The following is a 9,394-nucleotide window of genomic DNA, read 5'->3' on the forward strand; positions in this document are numbered from 1 at the left end:
TTATTTAATAATTTATATTTTTATTCTTGAATTCCAAATTATCTTGATACTTTGCAACACTTAATACTTCGTTGTCTAAAACTAAAAGTTGGTTAAACTTCTAGTTGTTTAGTCCTCGTGGGAACGATATCCGACTGTCTAATTCACTATATTACTTGTACGATCACGTGCACTTGCGTATGCATTTGAGACATACCAAGTTTTTGGCGTCGTTTCCAGGGACTAGTATATTAGTAAATTGCTAAACTTTTAGTTTTTTTTTTATAGTAAGTTTAAGTGTTAATGATTTGATCTTAGCGGCTGAATTTTTGCAGGATTAGCTGTTTACAGGACTGGCGAGAGATAAAGAGTGGGTGGAGCCTTTTACAGAATCAAAACTGATAATTCAATAAAGGCAAAGAGCTCAGTATCCCAATCAACAGGTTCAAATGGCTCATCTAGTTTATCTAACTGACCCTATTGATCCAAATGTCGAAAATGTTCTAGCTCCAGTTATCCCAGCTATTCCTGGTCAACCAACTGCTAGACCTATTCGTGAGGTGGCAATCCCACTAACGAACCATATGACAAATAGTATTCGTAAGCTTGAACTAGGGGGTCAATTTGAATTGAAGCAGAATATGGTAAAATTATTGAATTTAGCGGGGAAATTCCATGGCCTTTCACGTGAAGACCCGCAGCAGCATATACAGACCTTCCTGGAATTAAGCGATACTTACATTTTGAAAGGGGTAAATTCTGATTATGTCAGATTGACACTCTTCCTTTTCTCTCAAATCAGGGAAGCAAAGAGGTGGTTACATACCGAACCACCACTCTCCATTACTTTATGGAAAGGTCTAGCTTGGAAGTTCCTTATTCAATTTTTTCCATCAGGGAAGACTGCATGTTTGAGAAGCGAGATCTTGAGTTTTAGATAGAAAGAAGGAGAGAATCTCTACCAAACTTGGGAGAGATTTAAGGGTACGCTTAGAAATTATCCTCACCATCATCAGTCTAATGATGTTCTTGTTCATACTTTCATTGAGGGATTAGAGCCAAACACTAAGATTCTCTTGGATTCAGTAGCAGGTGGACAGGCCCTTGAAAAGACTTATGAAGAACTGCACACACTGTTAAATCAGATTTCTCAAGGAAATCTTGACTAGCATGCTGACTCGAGGAGTGCTCCTAAGAAGGTTGCTGGGGTATTGGAGGTAGAACAGTTTACTATATTACAGGCATAACATGCAGCAATGCAAAATCACATGATTACTCAGCTAAATAACATAAAGTTGGGGGTTCCACAAGCAACAGCTACAGCTAATGCAGTCAACAGGCAAATTCTTAGTGTGAGGTTTGTGGAAGTAGTAAGCACACCGCAGATGCATGTACTGCTAATCCAGATTCTGTTAACTATGTGGGGAATGCGAATTATCAGGGATAGCAGAATTTTGGTAACACGTATTATTCCAACTGGAGAAACCATCCTAATTTCTCATGGGGTGGAAATTAGGCACAGAATACTAATTAGTATAAGGGGTCAGTACAATAAAATCAATAGCTGGTTTAGAATAATCAGGCTACTGTTAAAGCTAGTAATATGGAGGAGATGATAAAAAAGCTTTTAGCTCAACAAGCATAGTTTGCAGCAGAAGTAAAGACTCAACAAGCGTAGTTTTCAGCAGAATTGAAAAGTCAATAGTTGCTTACGAGAAATCTAGAGTTTTAACTCAGTTAGATTGTAGGAGCACAAAATACAGGGCCTCAAGAAGGCCTACCTAGTGATATCGAGGCAAATCCAAAGCAGGTGAATATGGTTACAACAAGAAGTGGGTTATAGTTAGAGGAGACAGTTCATGAGCAGGTTAGTACCACAGTTGATGATGATGATCCTAAGGTCAATAAAAAGAAAAGAGTAGAAAAAAAAGCTGCAAATGATCTAACTCATAAGGAAAAAAGGACTCTACCCCTACCATTCCTTTAAAGGGCAAGGAAGCATCAGGAGAAAGTAGGTTACAAGAAGTTCTTGGATCTTCTAAAGTAGGTTCAAGTAAATCTTCCTCTTGTTGATATTCTACAGAGTGTCCCAAAATATGCAAAATACCTAAAGGATATAGTGGCTAACAAGAACTGATTGACCGAATATGCTATAGTTGCACTTACTGAGGAGTGAACATCCAAGATTTAAAACAAACTACCCACAAAGCTAAAGGATCTAGGTAGTTTTACTTTGCAGATCACTATAGTGAAGACCATCAGTGCTCGTGGATTGTGTGACTTGAGGGATAGCATAAATCTTATGCCCACATATTGGTACTATAAGATGGGTTTTGGGAGTTCCAAACCCACTACTATTGTTTTGCAGTTGGCAGATAGGACTCTTTCTAGGCATGATGGTATTATTGAAGATGTCTTGGTGCAAGTGGGATCCTTAATCTTTTTGGTGGACTTTGTAATTCTTGACTTTGAAGCTGATCCTATTATTCCATTTATTTTGGGATGGCTTTTCCTAGCAACAGGGCAGTTATTAATTAATGTAGTAGCAGGGAAGATAATAATGATAGCACACGATAAAGTAGAGGTTTTTAATATGTATAAAGTGCTAAAATTGCCAGCCATATATGAGAAGTTGTCTGCTATATTCATTATAGATCCTGAGTCTGATCAGAGGTTATTATTGTCTGATGATCTATTAGAGTGAGCTTTGGTGGGTCGTAATCTTTATGGAGATGTGTAAGCATTGGTATTAGTTCAATTCATGAATTCGGTGGTCATTGAAACATGGAAATTGCCTTTTGAGCAATTGAATAGGCTAATTGGTCCATCCCCCAAAGCTTTAATTGATGAAGCTCCAAAATTGGAGCTTAAGGTTCTTCCTCCTCACTAGAAATATGTTTACCTTGGTGACAATGATACCTTGCCTACTATTTTGTCTATAGGATTATCTAATATGCAGGTAAATGAACTAATGACAGTCCGGAAAAGGAGGAAGAAGGCGATCGGGTGAAGATGTCTGATATTACTAGTATAAATCCAGCTTTTTCATCCACAAGATACACATGAAAGAAGGTTTCAAACCAAGGGTACAGTAACAACGTAGGTTGAATCTAGTGATGAATGATGTGGTGCGGAAGAGGTAATCAAGTGTCTCGATAATGGAATTGTTTATCCAATTTTAGACAGCAAGTGGGTAAGATCAATACATTGTATCCCCAAAAAAGGTAGGATAACTGTGGTTACTAATGAATAAAATGAACTAATTCCCACTCGCATGGTGACTAGATGGAGAATCTGTGTTGACTATCAGATGCTAAATGAAGCCACAAGGAAAGACTACTATCCCATCCTTTTCATTAATCAAATGTTGGTAGGTTGGCAGGGTGGGAGTATTACTATTTTTTTGATGGTTACTCATATTATAACCAGATCAACATTGCTCCCAATGACCAAGAGAAGATAACTTTTTTACTTGCCCGTATGGTATATATGCATTCAGACGCATACCGTTTGGCCTCTGCAATGCACTTGCAATATTTCAGAGTTGTATGATGGCAATATTCTATGACATATTTGAAGAATTTATAGAGGTATTTATGGATGACTTCTCTGTTTACGATGATTCTTTTGATAAATGCTTGCAGAATCTAGATCGAGTTGTATCTCGATGTAAGGAGATAAATTTGGTGCTGAACTGGGAAAAGTGCCATTTTTTGTGAAGAAAGGAACAGTCCTTGGCCATAAAGTGTCATGTAGAGGACTTGAAGTAGATCGAGCCAAAATTAAAGTAATTGAAAAGCTTCTAGATCCAGTAACAGTGAAGGGAGTGCAAAGTTTCTTGGGGCATGCAGGTTTCTATAGGACTTTTTGAAGATTGCAAACCTGATGTGCAAATTGTTAAAAAAAGAGGCCAAGTTTGATTTTAGGGCAGATTGTTAAGAAACCTTTGAGAAATTAAAAAAGAAGCTGATAGAAGCTCCTATTTTGATTTCTCCAGATTGGGAGTTGCTATTTGAATTGATATGTAATGCTAGTGATGTGGCTATAGAGTTGGTTTGGGTCAAAGAAAAGACAAGGTATTTCGCTATATTTACTATGCTAGTAGAATCTTGAATGATGCTCAAATGAATTATATAGTCATTGAAAAGGAGATGTTAGCGGTGGTTTATGCATTTGATAAATTTAGAGTGTACCTGGTAGGCACAAAGGTTATTGTTCACATAGACCATGCGGCCATCAAGTTCTCTTCAATAAAAAAAATGCAAAGCCTCAATTGATCCAGTGGATTTTGCTACTGCAGGGGTTTGACTTAGAGGTTCGTGATGTAAAGGAGTAGAAAATTAAGTTACAGACCATTTGTCAAGGTTAGAGACTCATGATCATGTTGTTGATAACTTTCTCTACATTCGGGAAGAGTTTTCGGATGAAAAATTATTGTCTACAAAGGAGTGTGAAGTTCCTTGGTATGCGGACATTGTGAATTTATTGGCAAGTAACTTTTACCTTCCTGAAAGTACAATTCAACAAAGGAAGAAACTGCTTCATAATTCTCGTGCTTAGATATGGGATGAGCCATATCTTTTCAAGTAGGGTCTGGTTGGAATTATATGCAGATGTGTTTCGGAAGTTGAATTCACCCAAGTGCTACAAAAGTGTCATTCAACCCCTTATGGTGGCCATCATGGGGGTGAAAGAACAGTACAAAAAGTGTTGTAATCTGATTTCTTTTGGCCAATATTGTTTAGAGATGCCGTGGCTATCGTGAAGAGTTATGATTAATGCTCGAGTTTAGAAATAATTTCAAGGCGTCATCAGATGCCCCTAAATAATATTCTTGAGGTTGAAGTATTTGATGTTTGGGAATTGATTTTATGGGACCATTCCCACTGTCCAATGAAAACTTGTACATTCTAGTCACAGTTGTGTATCCAAATGGGGGAAGCTGCAACATGTCCCACTAATGATGCAAAAGTAGTCCTGAAGTTTGTGAAGAAGCAAATATTTTTCTTGGTTTGGCACTCTAAGAGATATAATTAGTGATGGAGGTACACACATTATTAACACTTGGTTTAAGAATCTTTTAGCTAAATATGGTGTTAGGCATAAGGTGGCCACAACGTATCATCCATAAATGAGTGGACAAGTTGAGGTCTCCAACCGGGAGATAAAACAAATACTGTAGAAAACTGTTAATGGGCAATGAAAGAATTGGGATGAAAAGCAAGATGATGCATTATGGGCATATAGGACAACTTATAAGATGCCTATAGGGACCTCACCATATAGTTTGGTCAACAAAAAAGCTCGCCATTTACTGTCGATCTGGAACATCAAACTAATTGGGCCATTAAAAAATTAAATTAGGAGATAAAGACCACGGGAGAGAAGAGATTATTGTAGCTTATTGAATTAGATTAATTTTGTCTCAATGCTTATGAGAACGCAAAATTATACAAAGAGAAAACCAAGAGATGACATGATAGGCAAATTCAGGACAGAGTGTTTGAACCCAGACAACTTGTTTTGCTATTCAATTCAAGGCTAAAGTTATTTTAGGGTAAATTATGGTCTAAGTGGTTTGGGCCTTTTGAGGTAGTACAAATGACGCCCCATGGAGCAGTTGAGCTGTAGAACAAAGAGAAGACTAAGAAATATTTGGTGAATGGATAATGTGTGAAGGATTATTGGGCTGATCATGGAGACCAGCACAACGTGTTCATCACTTTGGCTGATGAGTGAGACTGAGCTAAGTCATGCGATGATGTAAAATAAGACGCTACGTGGGAGGCAACCCACGAATGTAATTTAATAGGATAGTTTCTTTTTGTTTTTAATTTTTAGAAAAGAAAAAGAAAAGTGAAAACACAAAAAAAATGAGTTGTGCCACGACCAAAACTAACGCGCTGCATCGGAGGCAATCCACTTTTTCTTACATTAGTAGTTGTTTTTGGTTAAGCATGCAAAAATGAGAAACGTGAAATCAAGGAGATAAATAAAAGGTAAGTGAAACACTATCAGGAAAGAATTTAGGTAAGTAACATACTTCCTAAATAAAAGGTGAAAGAGTGAACATGAAAAAGGGGATGCAATATTGCCCACACAGTGTATACATTTAATTTGTGCATGAGATAATGCTAAATCCAGTAGCATCGTATGAATATCATGCGTCGCACACATTGTTTTGGGGCACTACATCGTGCATTGCACGCACTATTTCTGTGAACTACATAGTGCATCGCACGCTCGCTCCATAGGTAAACCCAATTCAAAATTTTGGGCCACACCATTCCTCCTTAAATACCCTCTTAAATCCCCAAATTTATTTTATTTCTTTACCCTATTTGCGAAACCCCTAAATTCCCCAAAGCCAAATCTTCTCAACCAATTTATCCCTTATCCCAAACGCTTTGTTGAGGATTTCCCTTGTCTTTGGTTTCAAGATTATAGAGGTAATTTCTTACTATTCTTTTCTTTATTGCTATGGCTTGCATAAATTGATGGAATTGTACTATATAGTTGAAGTTGTGATGCGATTTGTTCCATGAGAGTGTGATATTGAGGTTGGTGAACTCTGGGAATAGTTGATCACCTTTTACTGTCAGTGCCTTATTGTTTAAGAAATTACATGTGACTTAAAGATTTGGGTATGATAAAAAAATTTGTTAATGAGGTATGATGGCAGTATGGTGAAGTCATTCTTGTTTTGCACATGTATTAATTGAATGAAGTTGTAGGACAGATGTGTTGACAAATTTTTGCTGAATCTGTTATATAATGATAATTGTGATGTGGTGAAAATGGGAAATATGATATGCCTTTTTTCTTAAAAAAACTATGCTTATAGAAGGTAATATGTGTATCTATTGTCTGAAATTATAAGGAATGGTGCACTTGTGTACAATGTTGTCTGTCCATAAGAAAATTTGGTGGATGAGGTGTAGATTCCTAAATCTATCACTAATTGAATAAAAGATGATCTATTTTGTGTTGTTAAAATTATGGGGGAAAATATGCTTGTACGGAACTGCTAAATGAGGGAAATCTGGTACCCTTGCATCTGTATCATACCCGTTACTAGCAACCAAGTGTGGGGTTGCCCAACCACTACACATTTGGTGTTTTCTAGATCAACATAATTGCTTTATTTTATGTGTATGCCTGCTTTGTGTGATAGGTATCATGTCGAACCGTCAACAGAAAGGATAAACTAAGGTTAGATCTTCTGAGAAAGCTCGAAAAAGAAACAGAAAAGGTGCTAGTACATCTCAATCGTAGCTGATTCCATATAATGTACCGAGGATGTATAGTATTAGAGGTGTATTTGAGTCGGGACATAAATGGTACACAACTCATGATGAAATAAAGTACATTGCAGATAAGTACTTTAACAGGGAAAATTTATGAAAGAAATTTCCTAGTATGGTGTGCAGAATAGAAAAGTTGCATATGCAATTCTTGTTTGACCAACCTGCTAAGTGTAACTTGAGCCTAGTTAGGGATTTCTATGGTAACTGGGACCCGTACTATAGGGATTCCGAAGTAAAAATCCGCGGCCAGGTCATCAACTTTAATGCTCATACATTAAATGCACTACTTGGGATACCAGAAGTGGATCCTGAACCACTTAAGCTGATGTACATTGAACTACCTTTCGCTCATATCCGCCATTTGTTATGTGGCACTCAATCAACTATAAGGTGGACATGAAAAAGGGAAGCGGTATTCACCTCAAACTACCATTTAGTCACATGAACAGGGAGGCCTGAATATGGGCCAAGATTATTTATGCATATCTTCATCAGGCGACTCATATGACTAATGTGACATAGGATAGGGTTTTCTTGATCTATGGTTTGATACAACATGATATTGAGGTGAACATCGAGAATGTGATTTTCTTGATTATTAAGAAGGCACAGCTTCGTCAGAAGAATAGGTATGGTTTTAGGGGCCTATTGACTAGATTTTTGCAAAATAAAGGTGTTGAAGAAGAGGCCTTAGACTATCTGCCTCCAATAACCATGAAGCTTATTGATGTATCTCATTCAAAGGGGAGTGATGCCTATGGTTTGACACTGACTATGCACGAGCGTCAGACTTAGACAGATGAAATCATTGCCCGAATATATGGGCTACAGATGCTGCAGTTGCAGATAGGGGGACCCTGCTACTCCACAAGAGATTAGAGTAGTGGAGTTGGACTATCCACTTGGTTATCATATGAGGACTATGCTATGAATAGGTCCTGATTTTGTGGAACCTGTTGATGATGACATTCCTATAGATGAGGAGTAGCGGTTGCAGTATTTTGAGGATGAGTTGGACTCAGAAGATGATGTTGGTGATGATTTAGACTCCGGTGATGGTGCTGAGGATGACATGTGATCAGGGAGTCCCTCCTCACTCACGCTATGCTTATTTTGCAAGAACTGGGATAGCATTTTCTCTTTAAGTATGGGGTGGTGGAATTCTCTCATTCATTCTGCTTTCCTTTGTGTTACGCTTTTGGGACAATTTTATCGTTATTCTGTGTTTTTGTTTTGATTTGTTTGGATGATTTTCTAGCTATTCGGAATGTTATGTCTGTAATAGTTAGCAAGTTGATAAGTTGAAAGTATGATGCAATTTTCCCTAAAGGCATTTTTCGCGTATTATTTCAATTTGAAGTATTTATTTTGCCTTATTTTTGCCCTCTTTAACAATTTTAGTTTAACGTATTTATTTTTTGTTGCCCTCAATGGAAATTCAGTCATAGTTAGTTGCCCTCCCCTATGATAGATGGATGATGACCGTCTTAAGAGGAGTAGCCTTTAGAAGCTGAGAATCGATAAGAACTCAATTACGACTTTTGAGGAATACTTTGTGTTGGGCCAAATTTGTTTTATGACTTTAAATAGTTTTGACAAAAAGAAAAGAATGAATTATTTTTAGATGTAAAATTTTAATAGGTGTAATGCGATTTGATTGGCTTAATGTTAATTTGACAAAGAACAAGGTTGCCTTCCACCCTTGGAATCCAAGAAGCTCTTTTAAACTTCAAGTAGTTTGATTTCATGCTTTCCATGATTTGGATGCAAGTGTATTCATGATTATAATGTTGATTGGATTTCTATTCCATGATTAAGTGCAAGATTTATGTAAAAACAACTATCATGTACGTAGTATCATGAGAATCATGTTAAAGCCTTGCAATTGTGCTTCTCATGTGTTGATTAGTACTATGTGCATATACAATGCCTTCCAAGTGTTTGATGAGTTGTTCATGATAATTAAATAATGAAATTATATCATGATAGCATGTATTCAAGTTTATGCCATGCAAGTGTTTGCTAGAATATCCCAATGAATGAATGATGATCAAGTAGTTATTTATCATATTTTGAGATTGTGCGATGTCTTATAATTTATGCTATCG

The 9,394-nt window shown here is 37.0% G+C and overlaps 1 non-coding gene across 1 annotated transcript; it reads right to left on the bottom strand.

Moving 5' to 3' along the window:
- Positions 1 to 887: 887 nt before the first annotated feature.
- LOC124887595 lies at positions 888 to 994 on the bottom strand. Its single transcript, XR_007045361.1, has one exon. It is a non-coding gene; the product is annotated as a small nucleolar RNA R71 (small nucleolar RNA).
- Positions 995 to 9,394: the final 8,400 nt, after the last annotated feature.

This window comes from Capsicum annuum, chromosome 9 (genome assembly GCF_002878395.1).
Source record: "Capsicum annuum cultivar UCD-10X-F1 chromosome 9, UCD10Xv1.1, whole genome shotgun sequence".
In the NCBI taxonomy this organism is placed as follows: domain Eukaryota; kingdom Viridiplantae; phylum Streptophyta; class Magnoliopsida; order Solanales; family Solanaceae; genus Capsicum; species Capsicum annuum.